Raw genomic sequence first — 23,813 nt, forward strand, 5'->3', positions numbered from 1 at the left:
ACAGATACACACAATTTCTTTGAACCTTTTTTGTTTTCTTCTCCGGGCAGATGGGTCCAGTGAATGAGTGAAGTGCTGGATGCATGTGAATGGAGAGAGGGTTGTCTGGGCTGACACGAAAGGTTCGGCTGATGAGAGACTCGACAGCACTTCAAGTAAGGATACGTCTTTGTTCCCCCGGAGGTGAATCCGCCTACAAAAGGGGGTGAAGGACGCCCCTAAAGATGGAGAGATACGTGGAGTGCAAGAGGGGACGAAGCGAAAGAAATTAAAAGGATAAAGACACAGTAGCAGTTGTTCTTTGGTCTGAATAGGTCACTTGCATGGCCGCCTGGAGCGACTGGGAGCGTTGCCACATCCCCGAAATGTGAATGTATAAGAGGAGAAGAAATAGTGGTATGATGGCGGTGGAAGGCAGGACATACTGCCATGGAAATTCTATAGGGAGATGAGGATGGAAAAGAGAGGGAGTAGGTGTGTTCACTTACCTTTTTGACGATCACGACACTTAAAATGGATTCTGAAAACGAAGGATGGGTTTAGAAAATTTAGATAACTGATAAGTCCGATTATTCACTGAAGTATTTGTCTAGCTATGATTTGTGAATATAAATGGTTTTTGCATTAACAAAAAATCTGGAGGTACTTTATCAATGTTCCACCACACTTCAAGTGAAAAATGAATAGCCCAATTTGGTATTAGATATCTCTCCATCTATATTCATATTGTTATTTCTGTTCACTGAAGCTTTCTATATGGAAGACATTTTCGTATGTTATCGAAATTATGATGGCTGTGTAGATGGGATAGGTAGGACACAACTAGGGAGGAGCGGAGGTAATGAAGTGTTTACGATGGAAATTTGGGAAATACATAACGGAGATTTAGGGGAAATATTGAGGAAATGGTGAAGCGCTGATGTATGTGCGGGATGACAGACAACATTGCAAAGAAAAACGAGTATGGGAAATGGAAATAATAAACGGGAAAAGGTTATATACACAAGATGGATACAGTATGAGATAAGGAAATGGGGCTAATATAATCTGGACACACACACACACACACACACACACGCACACACACACACACACACACACACACACACACACACACACACACACACACACGCACAAGCACACAGGGGAGCTCCATTATTTATATATATATATATATATATATATATATATATATATATATATATATATATATATATATATATATATATATATGTATATATATATTTCTATGAGTCCACGGGGAAAATGAAGCACGAAAAGTTCCCAAGTGCACTTTCGTGTAATAATCACATCATCAGGGGAGACACAAGAGAGAAATATAACAGTCAGTTGATATACATCGAAGAGACGAAGCTAGGACGCCATTTGGTAAACATGTGATTGTCCAAAACGATGTATATCAACTGACTGTTATATTTCTCTCTTGTGTCTCCCCTGATGATGTGATTATTACACGAAAGTGCACTTGGGAACTTTTCGTGTTTCATTTTCCCCGTGGACTCAAAGGAATATCTTGATCACGCACAAAACTTGTGATCCTTTCCAATATATATATATATATATATATATATATATATATATATATATATATATATATATATATATATATATAGCCAGAGGTTGAACCATTATGTGACATTCATTTTTTTCATTTCATTTCAAGCTAGAAGTTTCAGTTTTCTAAATTATTTCTTACATTTTTCATATGTATGTATATGTATATGTGTGTATGTGTGTATATGTGCGTATGTATGTGTATATGTATGTATATGCATATATATGTATATTTTCCCTGGGGATAGGGGTGAAAGAATACTTCCCACGCATTCCTCGCGTGTCGTAGAAGGCGACTAGAGGGGACGGGAGCGGGGGGCCAGAAATCCTCCCCTCCTTGTATTTTTAACTTTCTAAAATGGGAAACAGAAGAAGGAGTCGCGCGGGGAGTGCTCATCCTCCTCGAAGGCTCAGACTGGGGTGTCTAAATGTGTGTGGATGTAACCATGATGTGAAAAAAGGAGAGATAGGTAGTATGTTTGAGGAAAGGAACCTGGATGTTTTGGTTCTGCGTGAAACGAAGCTCAAAGGTAAAGGGGAAGAGTGGTTTGGGAATGTCTTGGGAGTAAAGTCAGGGGTTAGTGAGAGGACAAGAGCAAGGGAAGGAGTAGCAGTACTCCTGAAACAGGAGTTGTGGGAGTATGTGATAGAATGTAAGAAAGTAAATTCTCGATTAATATGGGTAAAACTGAAAGTTGATGGAGAGAGATGGGTGAATATTGATGCATATGCACCTGGGCATGAGAAGAAAGATCATGAGAGGCAAGTGTTTTGGGAGCAGCTGAATGAGTGTGTTAGTGGTTTTGATGCACGAGACCGGGTTATAGTGATGGGTGATTTGAATGCAAAGGTGAGTAATGTGGCAGTTGAGGGAATAATTGGTATACATGGGGTGTTCAGTGTTGTAAATGGAAATGGTGAAGAGCTTGTAGATTAATGTACTGAAAAAGGACTGGTGATTGGGAATACCTGGTTTAAAAAGCGAGATATACATAAGTATACGTATGTAAGTAGGAGAGATGGCCAGAGAGCGTTATTGGATTACGTGTTAATTGACAGGCGCGCGAAAGAGAGACTTTTGGATGTTAATGTGCTGAGAGGTGCAACTGGAGGGATGTCTGATCATTATCTTGTGGAGGCTAAGGTGAAGATTTGTATGGGTTTTCAGAAAAGAAGAGTGAATGTTTGGGTGAAGAGGGTGGTGAGAGTAAGTGAGCTTGGGAAGGAGACTTGTGTGAGGAAGTACCAGGAGAGACTGAGTACAGAATGGAAAAAGGTGAGAACAATGGAAGTAAGGGGAGTGGGGGAGGAATGGGATGTATTTAGGGAATCAGTGATGGATTGCGCAAAAGATGCTTGTGGCATGAGAAGCGTGGGAGGTGGGTTGATTAGAGAGGGTAGTGAGTGGTGGGATGAAGAAGCTAGATTATTAGTGAAAGAGAAGAGAGAGGCATTTGGACGATTTTTGCAGGGAAAAAATGCAATTGAGTGGGAGATGTATAAAAGAAAGAGACAGGAGGTCAAGAGAAAGGTGCAAGAGGTGAAAAAGAGGGCAAATGAGAGTTGGGGTGAGAGAGTATCATTAAATTTTAGGGGGAATAAAAAGGTGTTCTCGAAGTAGGTAAATAAAGTGCGTAAGACAAGGGAGCAAATGGGAACTTCAGTGAAGGGCGCAAATGGGGAGGTGATAACAAGTAGTGGTGATGTGAGAAGGAGATGGAGTGAGTATTTTGAAGGTTTGTTGAATGTGTTTGATGATAGAGTGGCAGATATAGGGTGTTTTGGTCGAGGTGGTGTGCAAAGTGAGAGGGTTAGGGAAAATGATTTGGTAAACAGAGAAGAGGTAGTAAAAGCTTTGCGGAAGATGAAAGCCGGCAAGGCAGCAGGTTTGGATGGTATTGCAGTGGAATTTATTAAGAAAGGGGGTGACTGTATTATTGACTGGTTGGTAAGGTTATTTAATGTATGTATGACTCATGGTGAGGTGCCTGAGGATTGGCGGAATGCGTGCATAGTGCCATTGTACAAAGGCAAAGGGGATAAGAGTGAGTGCTCAAATTTCAGAGGTATAAGTTCGTTGAGTATTCCTGGTAAATTATATGGGAGGGTATTGATTGAGAGGGTGAAGGCATGTACAGAGCATCAGATTGGGGAAGAGCAGTGTGGTTTCAGAAGTGGTAGAGGATGTGTGGATCAGGTGTTTGCTTTGAAGAATGTATGTGAGAAATACTTAGAAAAGCAAATGGATTTGTATGTAGCATTTATGGATCTGGAGAAGGCATATGATAGACTTGATAGAGATGCTCTGTGGAAGGTATTAAGAATATATGGTGTGGGAGGCAAGTTGTTAGAAGCAGTGAAAAGTTTTTATCGAGGATGTAAGGCATGTGTACGTGTAGGAAGAGAGGAAAGTGATTCGTTCTCAGTGAATGTAGGTTTGCGGCAGGGGTGTGTGATGTCTCCATGGTTGTTTAATTTGTTTATGGATGGGGTTGTTAGGGAGGTGAATGCAAGAGTTTTGGAAAGAGGGGCAAGTATGAAGTCTGTTGTGGATGAGAGAGCTTGGGAAGTGAGTCAGTTGTTGTTCGCTGATGATACAGCGCTGGTGGCTGATTCATGTGAGAAACTGCAGAAGCTGGTGACTGAGTTTGGTAAAGTGTTCGAAAGAAGAAAGTTAAGAGTAAATGTGAATAAGAGCAAGGTTATTAGGTACAGTAGGGTTGAGGGTCAAGTCAATTGGGAGGTTAGTTTGAATGGAGAAAAACTGGAGGAAGTAGAGTGTTTTAGATATCTGGGAGTGGATCTGGCAGCGGATGGAACCATGGAAGCGTAAGTGGATCATAGGGTGGGGGAGGGGGGCGAAAATCCTGGGAGCCTTGAAAAATGTGTGGAAGTCGAGAACATTATCTCGGAAAGCAAAAATGGGTATGTTTGAAGGAATAGTGGTTCCAACAATGTTGTATGGTTGCGAGGCGTGGGCTATGGATAGAGTTGTGCGCAGGAGGATGGATGTGCTGGAAATGAGATGTTTGAGGGCAATGTGTGGTGTGAGGTGGTTTGATCGAGTAAGTAACGTAAGGGTAAGAGGGATGTGTGGAAATAAAAAGAGCGTGGTTGAGAGAGCAGAAGAGGGTGTTTTGAAATGGTTTGGGCACATGGAGAGAATGAGTGAGGAAAGATTGACAAAGAGGATAGATGTGTCGGAGGTGGAGGAGAAGTGGGAGACCAAATTGGAGGTGGAAAGATGGAGTGAAAAAGATTTTGTGTGATCGGGGCCTGAACATGCAGGAGAGTGAAAGGAGGGCAAGGAATAGAGGGAATTGGATCGATGTGGTATACCGGGGTTGACGTGCTGTCAGTGGATTGAATCAGGACATGTGAAGCGTCTGGGGTAAACCATGGAAAGCTGTTTAGGTATGTATATTTGCGTGTGTGGACGTGTATGTATATACATGTGTATGGGGGTGGGTTGGGCCATTTCTTTCGGCTGTTTCCTTGCGCTACCTCGCAAACGCGGGAGACAGCGACAAAGCAAAAAAAAAATAAATATATATATATATATATATATATATATATATATATATATATATATATATATATATATTGTAAATATGAGTTATGGGAGTATGTGACAGAGCGTAAGAAAGTAAACTCTAGATTGATATGGGTAAAACTGAAAGTGGATGGAGAGATGGGTGCCTATGCACCTGCGCATGAGAAGAAAGGTCAGCTGAGTGAGTGTGTTAGCAGCTTTGATGCACGAGACTGGGTTATAGTGATGGGTGATTTGAATGCAAAGGTGAGTAATGTGGCAGTTGAGGGAATAATTTGTGTACATGAAGTGTTTAGTGTTGTACATGGAAATGATGAAGAGCTTGTAGATTTGTGTACTGAAAAAGGACTGGTGATTGGGAATGCCTGGTTTAAAAGGAGAGATATACATAAGTATACGTATGTAAGTAGGAGAGATGGCCAGAGAGCGTTATTGGATTACGTGTTAATTGATAGGCACGTGAAAGAGAGACTTTTGGACGTTAATGTGCTGAGAGGGGCAAGTATATAAGGAATTAAGAGAAAAAACACGTGTGTATATACGGTAGTATCATCATGAATATCTTGTCAATATCTGCCACAGGAATCAACCCCAGCGAGCTGACACTGAAATATTCGGCCAAATATCAGACCTTAAGATTATAATCTAAGAAGCTCATTGTGCACACGGGAATTGTGTAGTGCATGACCATCCCTCGCCCTCATGACAGGAGAACTGCGACAAGAAGGGAGGCTAAGTTATATGCCAAGAAGGGAGGTTAAGAGAGTTGTGTATCAGAAAGGGAGGTTAAGAGAGTTGTGTATCAGAAAGGGAGGTTAAGAGAGTTGTGTATCAGAAAGGGAGGTTAAGAGAGTTGTGTATCAGAAAGGGAGGTTAAGAGAGTTGTGTATCAGAAAGGGAGGTTAAGAGAGTTGTGTATCAGAAAGGGAGGTTAAGAGAGTTGTGTATCAGAAAGGGAGGTTAAGAGAGTTATGTACCAGGGAGGGAGGTTAAGAGAGTTATATTCCAAGAAGGGCGATTGTTAGTTATGTACCAGGAAGGGAAGTTGAGAGAGAGTTATGAACCAGGAATGGAGGTTCAGAGAGTTATGTACCAGGAAGAGAGAATTTTAGTTATGTACCAGGAAGGGAGATTGAGAGACAGAGTTACATACATCTAACCTAGAACATTACATCTTCATATCAGGACGTATAGAAACGCCACGGTCATCCCCAACGCTTCCAAAGGCTTATCTCTTAAATGGTGGAGGAGCCGCTGACCCTCCCACACACACACACACACAAACACACACACACACACACACACAGGGGCGCTCTCCTGCCAGAACCTTCAGAAGCGATGTTTATTCAGGAGAGGGAGGAGGTGGGGGGAGGGGGGGAGGAGGAGTCCTCTTTGTCTCGCTTGGAGGACCCAACGAGCAGACTGGACGTCACTGGAGAGAGGCTACAGAGAGAGAGAGAGAGAGAGAGAGAGAGAGAGAGAGAGAGAGAGAGAGAGAGAGAGAGAGAGAGAGAGAAGAGTCTAGAAGTCCTCTCCAAAGTTAGTCGCTGGGAGGGGTATTGTATATGCTTTCCAGCCCAACCCCGTTTGATAATACAGTGTTAAGTTATGATTCATCTCATTGTGTGGACACGTAAGGTTAGCCTCTGTCTGGCAGGTCATTACGATTCATAATTGACCCCTAGACCGGTGTGTGTTTAGGGCGAAATTAACACCTTATAAACGCCAGGAGGTATACGCCCGTCATATGTTTATATTGTTATTCATTTAGTTTAAGAGGTGGAAGTTGGTTGTTGATGGGGGGTTGTTGATGTGGGGGTTGTTAATGGGGGGAGACGGTCATCATCTGCTGATGTAATGAATGATAAATATGATCATTTTTATTTTCTAGGTCGGTGTGTGGATCAATGCTTTGTCGTACACGTTTGATTAAAAGATACAATTAATCTATTGATCCCTCACTGTTACTCTGAGTAGGTTAAGGTTCCAACGTCACTTGTCGGTACTTCGTTGTACTAATGTGTTGTTGGAAATGCGTTAACGTTATTACGTGGCGATATATATATATATATATATATATATATATATATATATATATATATATATATATATATATATATATATATATATATATATATATATATTTCATACTATTCCCCATCTCCCGCATTAGCAAGGTTGCGTTAAGAACAGAGGACTGGACCTTTGAGGGAATATCCTCACCTGGCCCCCTTCTCTGTCCCTTCTTTTGGGAAATTAAAAAAAAAAAAAAAAAATATATATATATATATATATATATATATATATATATATATATATATATATATATATATATATATCGATGTATATCAACATATAATTTCTTTTATACTCGTATCGTATTTTCTTTTTTTGTAACTTCTTTTTTTTGCCATAACACAGAAGGGAAAGTTATTTGCTGCTCGTTTTCCACCCTTTTAGTTTCATTGTACGACATCAGATATATTGGACGTACATATATAACAATGACAATTCCAAATGGGGGTGTCGACAGGAATGAATGAAGACAAGCAAGTATGAATATGTACATGTGTATACGTCTGTGTATGTATGTATGTATATGTGCATATTTGGGGGTCTATATATATATATATATATATATATATATATATATATATATATATATATATATATATATATATATATATATATATTTATATATATATATAAGATGAAAGCCGGCGGCAAGTCAGCAGGTTTGGATGGCATTGCAGTGGAATTTATTAAAAAAGGGGGTGACTGTATTATTGACTGGTTGGTAAGGTTATTTAATGTATGTATGACTCATGGTGAGGTGCCTGAGGATTGGCGGAATGCGTGCATAGTGCCATTGTACAAAGGCAAAGGGGATAAGAGTAGTGCTCAAATTACAGAGGTATAAGTTTGTTGAGTATTCCTGGTAAATTATATGGAAGGGTATTGATTGAGAGGGTGAAGGCATGTACAGAGCATCAGATTGGGGAAGAGCAGTGTGGTTTCAGAAGTGGTAGAGGATGTGTGGATCAGGTGTTTGCTTTGAAGAATGTATGTGAGAAATACTTAGAAAAGCAAATGGATTTGTATGGAGCATTTATGGATCTGGAGAAGGCATATGATAGACTTGATAGAGATGCTCTGTGGAAGGTATTAAGAATATATGGTGTGGGAGGCAAGTTGTTAGAAGCAGTGAAAAGTTTTTATCGAGGATGTAAGGCATGTGTACGTGTAGGAGGAGAGGAAAGTGATTGGTTCTCAGTGAATGTAGGTTTGCGGCAGGGGTGTGTGATGTCTCCATGGTTGTTTAATTTGTTTATGGATGGGGTTGTTAGGGAGGTGAATGCAAGAGTTTTGGAAAGAGGGGCAAGTATGAAGTCTGTTGTGGATGAGAGAGCTTGGGAAGTGAGTCAGTTGTTGTTCGCTGATGATACAGCGCTGGTGGCTGATTCATGTGAGAAACTGCAGAAGCTGGTGACTGAGTTTGGTAAAGTGTGTGAAAGAAGAAAGTTAAGAGTAAATGTGAATAAGAGCAAGGTTATTAGGTACAGTAGGGGTGAGGGTCAAGTCAATTGGGAGGTAAATTTGAATGGAGAAAAACTGGAGGAAATAATGTGTTTTAGATATCTGGGAGTGGATCTGGCAGCGGATGGAACCATGGAAGCGGAAGTGGATCATAGGGTGGGGGAGGGGGCGAAAATCCTGGGAGCCTTGAAGAATGTGTGGAAGTCGAGAACATTATCTTGGAAAGCAAAAATGGGTATGTTTGAAGGAATAGTGGTTCCAACAATGTTGTATGGTTGCGAGGTGTGGGCTATGGATAGAGTTGTGCGCAGGAGGATGGATGTCCTGGAAATGAGATGTTTGAGGACAATGTGTGGTGTGAGGTGGTTTGATCGAGTAAGTAACGTAAGGGTAAGAGAGATGTGTGGAAATAAAAAGAGCGTGGTTGAGAGAGCAGAAGAGGGTGTTTTGAAATGGTTTGGGCACATGGAGAGAATGAGTGAGGAAAGATTGACCAAGAGGATATATGTGTCGGAGGTGGAGGGAACGAGGAGAAGTGGGAGACCAAATTGGAGGTGGAAAGATGGAGTGAAAAAGATTTTGTGTGATCGGGGCCTGAACATGCAGGAGGGTGAAAGGAGGGCAAGGAATAGAGTGAATTGGATCGATGTGGTATACCGGGGTTGACGTGCTGTCAGTGGATTGAATCAGGGCATGTGAAGCGTCTAGGGTAAACCATGGAAAGCTGTGTAGGTATGTATATTTGTGTGTGTGGACGTATGTATATACATGTGTGTGGGGGTGGGTCGGGCCATTTCTTTCGTCTGTTTCCTTGCGCTACCTCGCAAACGCGGGAGACAGCGACAAAGCAAAAATATATATATATATATATATATATATATATCATACAAACTTCCAACAGCCAGGATCGAACCCGGGACCCTTGTGCAACAGGCGGGAGCGCTACCGCTAGGCTATGATCGCCCCTAATAGGGAAATGACTATTATAATTCTATGTACTCGAACGCCCTCTGTCTCACGTTGGGGAGCAATTGGGTCTACACCGGTCATTTCCCATCAGGCTCACACAGCCTGCAGATAGCATTTTACCGAACCTAACCGTACAACGCGGAGGTATATGAATACGTACTAAGTGCATATGAACGAGCACTTTCATAGAACATACAAACCTCCAACAGCCAGGATCGAACCCGGGACCATTCATCTTTCTTACCCTTTCATTACTTACTCGATCAAACCACCTCACACCACATATTATCCTCAAACATCTCATTTCCAACACATCCACCCTCCTCTGAACAACTCTATCTATAGCCCATGCCTCGCAACCATATAGCATTGTTGGAACCACTATTCCTTCGAACATACCTATTCTTGCTTTCCAAGATAATGTTCTCGACTTCCACACATTCTTCAACGCTCCCAGAACTTTCGCCCCCTGCCCCACCCTGTGACTCGCTCCCGCTTTTCATGGTTCCATCCACTGCCAAATCCACTCCCAGATATCTAAAACACTTCACTTCCTCCAGTTTTTCTTCATTCAAACATCCTCCCAGTTAACTTGTCCCTCAGCCCTACCAGTACCCAATAAACTTGCTCTTATTCACATTTACTCTCAACTTTCTTCTTCGACACACTTTACCAAACTCAGTCACCAGCTTCTGCACTTTCTCACCCGAATCAGCCACCAGAGATGTATCATCAGCGAACAACAACTGACTCACTTCCCAAGCACTCTCATCCACAAACGACTGCAAACTTTCCCCTATCTCCAAAACTCTGGCATTCACCTCCTTAACAACCCCATCCATAAACAAATTAAGCAACCATGGAGACATCACACTCCCCTGCAGCAAACCGACATTCACTGAAAACAAATCACTTTCCTCTCTTCCTACACATGCACATGCCTTACATCCTCGATAACAACTTTTCACTGCTTTCAGCAACTTGCCTCCCACACCATATATTCTTGATACCTTTCACAAAGCATTTCTATCAACTCTATCATATGTGTTCTCCAGATCCATAAATGCTACATACAAATCCATTTGTTTTTAAGTATTTCTCACATACATTCTTCAAAGCAAACACCTGATCCACACATCCTCTACCACTTCTGAAACCACACGGCTCTTCCCCAATCTGATGCTCTGTACAAGCCTTCGCCCTCTCAATCAATACCCTCCCGTATAATTTCCCAGGAATACTCAACAAACATATACCTCGGTAATTTGAACACTCACCTTTATCCCCTTTGCCTTTGAACAATGGCACAATGCATGAATTCCGCTAATCCTCAGGCACTTCACCATGAGCCATACATGAATTGAATATCCTCACCAACCAGTCAACAACATAGTCACCCCTTTTTTTCAATAGATTCCACTGCAATACCATCCAAACCCGCCGCCTTGCCGGCTCTCATCTTCCGCAAAGCTTTCACTACCTCTTCTCTGTTTACCAAACCATTCTCCCTGACCCTCTCACTTCGCACACCACCTCGACCAAAACACCCTATATCTGCCACTCTGTCATCTAACACAATCAACAAACCTTCAAAATACTCCCTCCATCTCCTTCTCACATCACCACTACTTGTTATCACCTCCCCATTAGCCCCCTCCACCGACGTTCCCATTTGTTCTCTTGTCTTACGCACTTTATCTACCTCCTTCCAAAACATCTCTTCATTCTTCCTAAAATTTGATAATACTCTCACACCCCAACACTCATTTGCCCTCTTTTATCACCTCTTGCACCTTTCTCTTGACCTATTGCCTCTTTCTTTTATACATCTCCCAGTCATTTCCACTATTTCCCTGCAAAAATTGCTCAAATGCCCCTATCTTCTCTTTCACTAACAATCTCTGTTTTCTCTTTTTCTAGCGTATATATATATATATATATATATATATATATATATATATATATATATATATATATATATATATATATATATATATATTATCCCTGGGGATAGGGGAGAAAGAATACTTCCCACGTATTCCCTGCGTGTCGTAGAAGGCGACTAAAAGGGAAGGGAGCGGGGGGCTGGAAATCCTCCCCTCTCTTTTTTTTTTTTTTTTTTTTTTCCAAAAGAAGGAACAGAGAAGGGGGCCAGGTGAGGATATTCCCTCAAAGGCCCAGTCCTCTGTTCTTAACGCTACCTCGCTATCGCGGGAAATGGCGGATAGTATGAAAAAAAAAAAAAAAAAAAAAAAAATATATATATATATATATATATATATATATATATATATATATATATATATATATATATATGTGTGTGATGGATTGCGCAAAAGATGTTTGTGGCATGAGAAGAGTGGGAGATGGGTTGATTAGAAAGGGTAGTGAGTGGTGGGATGAAGAAGTAAGAGTATTAGTGAAAGAGAAGAGAGAGGCATTTGGACGATTTTTGCAGGGAAAAAATGCAATTGAGTGGGAGATGTATAAAAGAAAGAGACAGGAGGTCAAGAGAAAGGTGCAAGAGGTGAAAAAAAGGGCAAATGAGAGTTGGGGTGAGAGAGTATCATTAAATTTAGGGAGAATAAAAAGATGTTCTGGAAGGAGGTAAATAAAGTGCGTAAGACAAGGGAGCAAATGGGAACTTCAGTGAAGGGCGCAAATGGGGAGGTGATAACAAGTAGTGGTGATGTGAGAAGGAGATGGAGTGAGTATTTTGAAGGTTTGTTGAATGTGTTTGATGATAGAGTGGCAGATATAGGGTGTTTTGGTCGAGGTGGTGTGCAAAGTGAGAGGGTTAGGGAAAATGATTTGGTAAACAGAGAAGAGGTAGTAAAAGCTTTGCGGAAGATGAAAGCCGGCAAGGCAGCAGGTTTGGATGGTATTGCAGTGGAATTTATTAAAAAAGGGGGTGACTGTATTGTTGACTGGTTGGTAAGGTTATTTAATGTATGTATGACTCATGGTGAGGTGCCTGAGGATTGGCGGAATGCGTGCATAGTGCCATTGTACAAAGGCAAAGGGGATAAGAGTGAGTGCTCAAATTACAGAGGTATAAGTTTGTTGAGTATTCCCTGTAAATTATATGGGAGGGTATTGATTGAGAGGGTGAAGGCATGTACAGAGCATCAGATTGGGGAAGAGCAGTGTGGTTTCAGAAGTGGTAGAGGATGTGTGGATCAGGTGTTTGCTTTGAAGAATGTATGTGAGAAATACTTAGAAAAGCAAGTGGATTTGTATGGAGCATTTATGGATCTGGAGAAGGCATACGATAGAGTTGATAGAGATGCTCTGTGGAAGGTATTAAGAATATATGGTGTGGGAGGCAAGTTGTTAGAAGCAGTAAAAAGTTTTTATCGAGGATGTAAGGCATGTGTACGTGTAGGAAGATTGGTTCTCAGTGAATGTAGGTTTGCGGCAGGGGTGTCTGATGTCTCCATGGTTGTTTAATTTGTTTATGGATGGGGTTGTTAGGGAGGTAAATGCAAGAGTTTTGGAAAGAGGGGCAAGTATGAAGTCTGTTGGGGATGAGAGAGCTTGGGAAGGGAGTCAGTTGTTGTTCGCTGATGATACAGCGCTGGTGGCTGATTCATGTGAGAAACTGCAGAAGCTGGTGACTGAGTTTGGTAAAGTGTGTGAAAGAAGAAAGTTAAGAGTAAATGTGAATAAGAGCAAGGTTATTAGGTACAGTAGGGTTGAGGGTCAAGTCAATTGGGAGGTGAGTTTGAATGGAGAAAAACTGGAGGAAGTAAAGTGTTTTAGATATCTGGGAGTGGATCTGGCAGCGGATGGAACCATGGAAGCGGAAGTAGATCATAGGATGGGGGAGGGGGCGAAAATCCTGGGAGCCTTGAAGAATGTGTGAAAGTCGAGAACATTATCTCGGAAAGCAAAAATGGGTATGTTTGAAGGAATAGTGGTTCCAACAATGTTGTATGGTTGCGAGGCGTGGGCTATGGATAGAGTTGTGCGCAGGAGGATGGATGTGCTGGAAATGAGATGTTTGAGGACAATGTGTGGTGTGAGGTGGTTTGATCGAGTAAGTAACGTAAAGGTAAGAGAGATGTGTGGAAATAAAAAGAGCGTGGTTGAGAGAGCAGAAGAGGGTGTTTTGAAATGGTTTGGGCACATGGAGAGAATGAGTGAGGAAAGATTGACCAAGAGGATATATGTGTCGGAGGTGGAGGGAACGAGGAGAAGAGGGAGACCAAATTGGAGGTGGAAAGATGGAGTGAAAGAGATTTTGTGTGATCGGGGCCTGAACATGCAGGAGGGTGAAAGGAGGGCAAGGAATAGAGTGAATTGGATCGATGTGGTATACCGGGGTTGACGTGCTGTCAGTGGATTGAATCAGGGCATGTGAAGCGTCTGGGGTAAACCATGGAAAGCTGTGTAGGTATGTATATTTGCGTGTGTGGACGTATGTATATACATGTGTATGGGGGGGGGGGGGTTGGGCCATTTCTTTCGTCTGTTTCCTTGCGCTACCTCGCAAACGCGGGAGACAGCGACAAAGCAAAAAAAAAAAAAAAAAATATATATATATATATATATATATATATATATATATATATATATATATATATATATATATATATATATACATATATATATATATATATATATATATATATATATATATATATATATATATATATATATATATATATATATATATTATATTCCCGAGTCAGCAACGTACCGCCAAGAAACAGACGAAGAATTCCTCATCCACTCATATACACATATATATACTTAAACGCACACACACACACACACACACACACACACACACACATATATAAATATATATATATATATATATATATATATATATATATATATGTGTGTGTGTGTGTGTGTGTGTGTGTGTGTGTGTGTGTGTGTGTTTCCTCGCGTGCCGTAGAAGGCGACTAGACGGGACGGGAGCTGGGGGCCAGAAATCCTCCCCTCCTTGTATTCTTTAACTTTCAAAAATGAGAAACAGAAGGAGTCACGCGGGGAGTGCTCATCCTCCTCGGAGGCTCAGACTGGGGTGTCTAAATGTGTGTGGATGTAACCAAGATGTGAAAAAAGGAGAGATAGGTAGTATGTTTCAGGAAAGGAACCTGGATTTTTTGGCTCTTAGTGAAACGAAGCTCAAGGGTAAAGGGGAAGAGTGGTTTGGGAATGTCTTGGGAGTAAAGTCAGGGGTTAGTGAGAGGACAAGAGCAAGGGAAGGAGTAGCACTACTCCTGAAACAGGAGTTGTGGGAGTATGTGACAGAATGTAAGAAAGTAAATTCTCGATTGATATGGGTAAAACTGAAAGTTGATGGAGAGAGATGGGTGATTATTGGTGCATATGCTCCTGGGCATGAGAAGAAAGATCATGAGAGGCAAGTGTTTTGGGAGCAGCTGAATGAGTGTGTAAGTGGTTTTGATGCACGAGACCGGGCTATAGTGATGGGTGATTTGAATGCAAAGGTGAGTAATGTGGCAGTTGAGGGAATAATTGGTATACATTTGGTGTTTAGTGTTGTAAATGGAAATGGTGAAGAGCTTGTAGATTTATGTGCTGAAAAAGGACTGGTGATTGGGAATACCTGGTTTAAAAAGCGAGATATACATAAGTATACGTATGTAAGTAGGAGAGATGGCCAGAGAGCGTTATTGGATTACGTGTTAATTGACAGGCGCGCGAAAGAGAGACTTTTGGATGTTAATGTGCTGAGAGGTGCAACTGGAGGGATGTCTGATCATTATCTTGTGGAGGCTAAGGTGAAGATTTGTATGGGTTTTCAGAAAAGAAGAGTGAATGCTGGGGTGAAGAGGGTGGTGAGAGTAAGTGAGCTTGGGAAGGAGACTTGTGTGAGGAAGTACCAGGAAAGACTGAGTACAGAATGGAAAAAGGTGAGAACAATGGAAGTAAGGGGAGTGGGGGAGGAATGGGATGTATTTAGGGAATCAGTGATGGATTGCGCAAAAGATGCTTGTGGCATGAGAAGAGTGGGAGGTCTGTTGATTAGAAAGGGTAGTGAGTGGTGGGATGAAGAAGTAAGATTATTAGTGAAAGAGAAGAGAGAGGCATTTGGACGATTTTTGCAGGGAAAAAATGCAATTGAGTGGGAGATGTATAAAAGAAAGAGACAGGAGGTCGAGAGAAAGGTGCAAGAGGTGAAAAAGAGGGCAAATGAGAGTTGGGGTGAGAGAGTATCATCAAATTTTAGGGAGAATAAAAAGATGTTCTGGAAGGAGGTAAATAAAGTGCGTAAGACAAGGGAGCAAATGGAAACTTCAGTGAAGGGCGCAAATGGGGAGGTGATAACAAGTAGTGGTGATGTGAGAAGGAGATGGAGTGAGTATTTTGAAGGTTTTTTGAATGTGTTTGATGATAGAGTGGCAGATATAGGGTGTTTTGGTCGAGGTGGTGGTGTGCAAAGTGAAAGGGTTAGGGAAAATGATTTGGTAAACAGAGAAGAGGTAGTAAAAGCTTTGCGGAAGATGAAAGCCGGCAAGGCAGCAGGTTTGGATGGTATTGCAGTGGAATTTATTAAAAAAGGGGGTGATTGTATTATTGACTGGTTGGTAAGGTTATTTAATGTATGTATGACTCATGGTGAGGTACTTGAGGATTGGCGGAATGCGTGCATGGTGCCATCGTACAAAGGCAAAGGGGATAAGAGTGAGTGCTCAAATTACAGAGGTATAAGTTTCTTGAGTATTCCTGGTAAATTATATGGGAGGGTATTGATTGAGAGGGTGAAGGCATGTACAGAGCATCAGATTGGGGAAGAGCAGTGTGGTTTCAGAAGTGGTAGAGGATGTGTGGATCAGGTGTTTGCTTTGAAGAATGTATGTGAGAAATACTTAGAAAAGCAAATGGATTTGTATGTAGCATTTATGGATCTGGAGAAGGCATATGATAGACTTGATAGAGATGCTCTGTGGAAGGTTTTAAGAATACACGGTGTGGGAGGCAAGTTGTTAGAAGCAGTGAAAAGTTTATCTCGAGGATGTAAGGCATGTGTACGTGTAGGAAGAGAGGAAAGTGATTGGTTCTCAGTGAATGTAGGTTTGCGGCAGGGGTGTGTGATGTCTCCATGGTTGTTTAATTTGTTTATAGATGGGGTTGTTAGGGAGGTGAATGCAAGAGTTTTGGAAAGAGGGGCAAGTATGAAGTCTGTTGGGGATGAGAGAGCTTGGGAAGTGAGTCAGTTGTTGTTCGCTGATGATACAGCGCTGGTGGCTGATTCATGTGAGAAACTGCAGAAGCTGGTGACTGAGTTTGGTAAAGTGTGTGAAAGAAGAAAGTTAAGAGTAAATGTGAATAAGAGCAAGGTTATTAGGTACAGTAGGGTTGAGGGTCAAGTCAATTGGGAGGTGAGTTTGAATGGAGAAAAACTGGAGGAAGTAAAGTGTTTTAGATATCTGGGAGTGGATCTGGCAGCGGATGGAACCATGGAAGCGGAAGTGGATCATAGGGTGGGGGAGGGGGCGAAAATCCTGGGAGCCTTGAAGAATGTGTTGAAGTCGAGAACATTATCTCGGAAAGCAAAAATGGGTATGTTTGAAGGAATAGTGGTTCCAACAATGTTGTATGGTTGCGAGGTGTGGGCTATGGATAGAGTTGTGCGCAGGAGGATGGATGTGCTAGAAATGAGATGTTTGAGGACAATGTGTGGTGTGAGGTGGTTTGATCGAGTAAGTAACGTAAGGGTAAGAGAGATGTGTGGAAATAAAAAGAGCGTGGTTGAGAGAGCAGAAGAGGGTGTTTTGAAATGGTTTGGGCACATGGAGAGAATGAGTGAGGAAAGATTGACCAAGAGGATATATGTGTCGGAGGTGGAGGGAACGAGGAGAAGTGGGAGACCAAATTGGAGGTGGAAAGATGGAGTGAAAAAGATTTTGTGTGATCGGGGCCTGAACATGCAGGAGGGTGAAAGGAGGGCAAGGAATAGAGTGAATTGGATCGATGTGGTATACCGGGGTTGACGTGCTGTCAGTGGATTGAATCAGGGCATGTGAAGCGTCTGGGGTAAACCATGGAAAGCTGTGTAGGTATGTATATTTGCGTGTGTGGACGTATGTATATACAAGTGTATGGGGGTGGGTTGGGCCATTTCTTTCGTCTGTTTCCTTGCGCTACCTCGCAAACGCGGGAGACAGCGGTAAAAAAAAAAATATATATATATATATATCATACAAAGCTCCATCAGCCAGGATCGAACCTGGGACCCCTTGTGCAAGAGGCAGGCATGCTAACCGCTAGGCTAAGGGACTGTATAATAGGAAACAACTATTCGAAATACTAAGTACTCGAATACCCTTCGTCTCACTATGGTGAGCAACGGGGTCTATCGGTTGTTTCCGAACAGAACACATAGCCAGCTGATAGCGTTTTACCGAACCTGACTGTACAACGCGGAGTTATATGAATACGAATAAAATGTATATGAACGCGCACCTACATAGAACATACAAAGCTCCATCAGCCAGGATCGAACCTGGAACCCCTTGTGCAAGAGGCAGGCATGCTAACCGCTAGGCTAAGGGACTGTATAATAGGAAACAACTATTCGAAATACTAAGTACTCGAATACCCTTCGTCTCACTGTGGTGAGCAACGGGGTCTATCGGTTGTTTCCGAACAGAACACATATCCAGCTGATAGCGTTTTACCGAACCTGACTGTACAACGCGGAGTTATATGAATACGAATAAAGTGTAACAACCCCATCCATAAACAAATTAAACAATCATGTAGACATCACGCACCCCTGCCGCAACCCGACATTCACTGGGAACCAATCACTCTCATCTCTCCCTACTCGTATACATGCCTTACATCCTTGTTAGAAACTTTTCACTGTTTCTATCATCTTACCTCCCACACCATATACTCCTAATGCCTTCCACCAATCATCTCTATCAACCCTATCATATGCCCTCTCCAGATTCATCTGTTTTCTAAGTATTTCTCACACACATTCTTCAAAGCAAACACCTGATCCACACATCCTCTACCTCTTCTGAAACCACACTGCTCTTTCTCAGTCTGATGCTCTGGCCATTTCTTTACCCTCTCAATCAATACCCTCCCATATAATTTCCCAGGAATACTCTACAAACTTATACCTCTGTAATCTAAACACTCATCTTTATCCCCTTTGTCTTTGTACAATGGCACTGTGCATGCATTCCACCAATCCTCAGGCACTTCACCATGAGCCATACATACATATATACAATATTACCAACCAGTCAACAACATAGTCACCCCTTTTTTTAATAAACTCCACTGCAATACCATCCCAAACCGCCGCCTTGCCGTCTTTCATCTTCCGCAAAGCTTTCACTACCTCTTCCCTGTTTACCAAACAATTCTCCCTGACCCTCTCACTTCGCACACCACCTCGATCAAAACACCCTATATCTGCCACTCTGTCATCAAATATATTCAACAAACCTTCAAAATACTTACTCCATCTCCTCTCGCTTCACCACTACTTGTTATTACCTCCCCATTAGCCTCCTTCACCGATGTTCCCATTTGTCCTCTTGTTTTTCTCACTTTATTTACCTCCTTTCCAAAAATCTTATTCTCCTTAAAATTCAATGATACCCTCTCACCCTAACTCTCATTTGCCCTCTCTTTCACCTCTTGCACCTTTCTCTTGACTTCCTGCCTCTTTCTCTCTTCTCTTCACTAACAATCTTACTTCTTCATCCCACCACTCGTTACCCTTTCCAATCTGCCCACCTCCCACGCTTCTCATGCCACAAACATCTTTTACGCAAGCCATCACTGCTTCCCTAAATACCTCCCATCCCTCCCCCACTCCCCTTATGTTACTTGCTCTCACCTTTTGCCATATATATTCATATATATTTTTTCTTTTTTTTTTCAAACTATTCGCCATTTCCCGCGTTAGCGAGGTAGCGTTAAGAACAGAGGACTGGGCCTTTTTCGGAATATCCTCACCTGGCCCCCTCTGTTCCTTCTTTTGGAAAATTAAAAAAAACGAGAGGGGAGGATTTCCAGCCCCCCGCTCCCTCCCCTTTTAGACACGCAGGGAATACGTGGGAAGTATTCTTAATATATATATATATATATATATATATATATATATATATATATATGTGTGTGTGTGTGTGTGTGTGTGTGTGTGTTCACGAAGATCTTATAGAATTAATCTAAACCGAAACAAATTTGTATAGCAAAATTATTCATACGATTTGTATCATCAATGATGGTTCTAATGGAAATTTGTGCATCGAGTACTCTGCATTTGAGAAATGATTTTGAATTTCTGTTGCTGGCCAGAGACAAAGTGCATCATCAGCATATCTAAAACATATTGTGCCTTAAGGAATGAAATATCCCTCGGTAATTTTTTTTAAAGAAAACACATACAAAAGATTAGTCTGGGATATCTTATTTTCCTAAAGCAATATGCTGTAGACTTTCCAGTGAGGATTACCGGGAAAAAAACGAGAGAAACGGAAAATTAAAAAGAAAAAAATAAACAGGAAATAGGTATTAGAAATCGAAAAAAATGACTGAGGAAGGAAAAGTTGGAAGCAAATGTAAACAAAAAATATAAGAAAAGGGACATTGAAGGAAAAGTTGGAAGCAAATGTAAACAAAAAATATAAGAAAAGGGACATTGAAGGAAAAGTTGGAAGCAAGTGTAAACAAAAAATATAAGAAAAGGGACATTGAAGGAAAAGTTGGAAGCAAATGTAAACAAAAAATATAAGAAAAGGGACATTGAAGGAAAAGTTGGAAGCAAGTGTAAACAAATAATATAAGAAAAGGGACATTATGTAATTGTGTGAGGAAAATTAACATTAGAAATTCATAGATATTGTGCAATAGGCTCATGAAAGGTGTTTCAAGAAGCCATATCTAAAAAAAAAAAGTTGACATCTGTTTAGGACAGTTAACGTGGAAATCTTTCATTTTAGTTTATGCACCTTTTGAGATACAATTGTGGCTCTTATAATGCACACAGAAATAGGAATTAATGAAAAAAGATAGAGCACTTTCCACATATGAGAACGTTTTTCTTAGCTTCTTTTTAACTCAACAAAAAAGTTTCAATATTCGACTGTTAATTTCATAAACAATATGAGATTTTTGCTTAAGTATCCAGTTTTCACAGATATGATGATAGGATTTATATATATATATATATATATATATATATATATATATATATATATATATATATATATATATATATGAAATTTGATGGAGGCATGTCTTCCACACGGCATCGTAAGATCATCCGACTTGAGCAGTGGTGTATTGTGCCAAATAGATAACCAAATCATGCCTCCGTAATGGAAAATTAACATGAGTATATCGTCCTATATTGGTGGATCATTAGGCTGATAATGATGATGATAACAGCTCCAAGAAAGCATGCCGAACGTAATTGTAAAACTCTTCGCTTACTCAAGCCACAGACATGAAGTGGTGTAACTGAATTTTGATAAATACATATTTTAGTGATAATGAAATCACAGTTTTAATAAATACATCGATGATTATGAATTACAGTTAAAATGTCGAATGACACAAAATGGAAGTGAACGAGACATTATCATTTTCTTAGCTTTACTGAAAATGCATAACAACACGAACTGACTTGGAATGGCAGGTTGACATATATCCGTTCTTGAATTGTGGAATAATCGCAAATATACCCATTCAGGGTAATAGTTACCAGTACGAGCCCTGGCTTGGGTAGTGGGCAGAGCACAGCAGTGGTTGGACGAAGTGTTCCGTTAAGCTGTCCCCATTAATGGTGTATTTTCATAAATTTCACACCCCTAATCCTTCCATTGATGGTACCTCGTCGGCCAAGCCACAAAATCCCCACCCGTGTCCTCCAACTTCGCTCGTTTTCTTTATGCATCATATACGCGTCCATCAACTCGAATAGTATTTATGGTCTTTTGAAAATATAGTCAGGCATATATTTTCATACTTTTGTATGTAAATTTTGTTTTATATTTGAAAATCAATCGTAAGTGCTCAGGGTAAAGTCTTTAGTGAGTGATCGCTGGGGAGGATTTTTCTCTAAACGTCACTATTATTACTGGTGTTCCCCACCACGTGATGACCCCCCTCAATCTCCCAGCCAACTCTCCCCCTCATGACCCACGGCCTCACACACACACACACACACACACTCCAGCCTGTGGACGGCAACCAAACGGCCACATATGCCACCTCAGAGTACAAGCCACAGACATTGTGGAAGGAACTTTTGACGGAGGGCGACAGAACCTTATAGAAAGTCTCGCATTTCTCATTTTCGTCTTTGAAATGGAAATCCGATGTGTCTAGTTGAGGAATACATTTATGAAATGGATCATTGTCTTGTATATCGCGTAATCGATAGTTCAGAATGAGCCATATATCGGTACGAAGAACTTTCATGCCTGAAGTTACAAGAACACTTAGACACTTTACTCCCACATTCACATTTGCGTAATCATCATATAATTTGGAATGTTACTCCGTAAACCATGACCCATAAATGACTAGAATTTAAGATGGCGTAAATGGGAGTGTTTATAATGATATTCATCCCATTTCTGAGCCAGATGTTTGCACTAACGGCTTTAGATTAACACACACACACACACACACAAACACACACACCCAGTCCTTTACTGCACGCTCAGTTAGCGGTAGAATATTACGTTCGTTCGCCAAAGCCGGAAAATAATCCAAATTATATACATTTCATCGGGTATCTATATTCTGAATACAAATACGACCAATCTCAGAATTCTTCGCCTAAATTATGGGTCATCTACGCACTGAGACAGAATTTAGCAGCCGGGAACTTGTCATTGCATTCACTGGTCTCGCCAAGTGGAAAATGGCTGACAAAGGGATAAACCAAACGAGATACTTGGAAACGAAATCTCCAAGTTATGCCGTCACTTGTGTCGAAGGAAATACCATTGTAATGCCACATGTACAAATAAGGACATCACACAAGGGCACACAACTGGCTAAGGCTGGTGTATAAGTATAAAGACATGGCATATATATATATATATATATATATATATATATATATATATATATATATATACAAGGTAAAGACACGGGGCAAAGCGTCTAAAATTCTCTACTCGTAACACACAAATATATGAACATTTCCTAGGCTGTCACTTGTTTTCTCTATATTATCGGAAGAGTTAAGTAATCAAGGCGATGTCTTGCTAGTTCTCAAGTTTTATTTCTCAGCATATCTGGTTTGTCAAGGTGATTTGAAAACTGGAAGAGCTGTGATCATGGCGACCCCATACTCTCGTGTCTTTCATCATCTTTCCTTTCCTTTCTCTATTTCTACGAATAAATGTATGTTTGCCTACCTCGCGGCCATCATGGGATGAAAGATGAATAAATAAGTACCTATGGGGAAAAGATATTAGTATGAGCCATTAAGTTGTAATATTGTCTTGAAGGTAGGAAGGCTGTAAAGAGGACCACAATGTTTTCTTTATATGAACAGAATAAAATGGTATTCATTTTATCTCTGAAGTTTATGATGGATATTTAAGATATAACCGATTCCTCTGTCCCTAAATTGTTGGAAATTCAATATCTAAATGACGTTGTATATTGTGATTTACAAGATAGTGTATATGACAGCTTACATGGGGAGTTTTGGATATTTCTTTGAAGCGACATGACACCATCTTACCTCAGAACTGGTGTATATTACACTCGTTGTTTTTCTGAATCCTTTCCTGGGTTAGGATTCATAATGTCTTAATTCTTTATCTATAATATTCGCCATTTCCCGCGTTAGCGAGGTAGCGTTAAGAACAGAGGACTGAGCTTTTGAGGGAAATCCTCACTTGACCCCCTTCTCTGTTCCTTCTTCTGGAAAATTAAAAACGAGAAGGGAAGATTTCCATCCCCCGCTCCCTCCTCTTTAGTTGCCTCTACGACACGCAGGGAATACGTGGGAAGTATTCTTTCTCCCCTATCCCCAGGGATGAATGTCTTAATTTATGCGAGTCAAATATTCATCTTGCTTCTCTGTTGCTTGACGTGGGTAAAGCCCTTATTTTAGTTCATCCGTCTCAACTTACTTGGCCCTCGCGATGTACAGTCTTTTGAAACACCAGTTCAGGTCTTGAAATCCAACTTAAAGTCTGATACA

The sequence above is a fragment of the Panulirus ornatus genome, chromosome 44 (genome assembly GCF_036320965.1).
Source record: "Panulirus ornatus isolate Po-2019 chromosome 44, ASM3632096v1, whole genome shotgun sequence".
In the NCBI taxonomy this organism is placed as follows: Eukaryota; Metazoa; Arthropoda; class Malacostraca; order Decapoda; family Palinuridae; genus Panulirus; species Panulirus ornatus.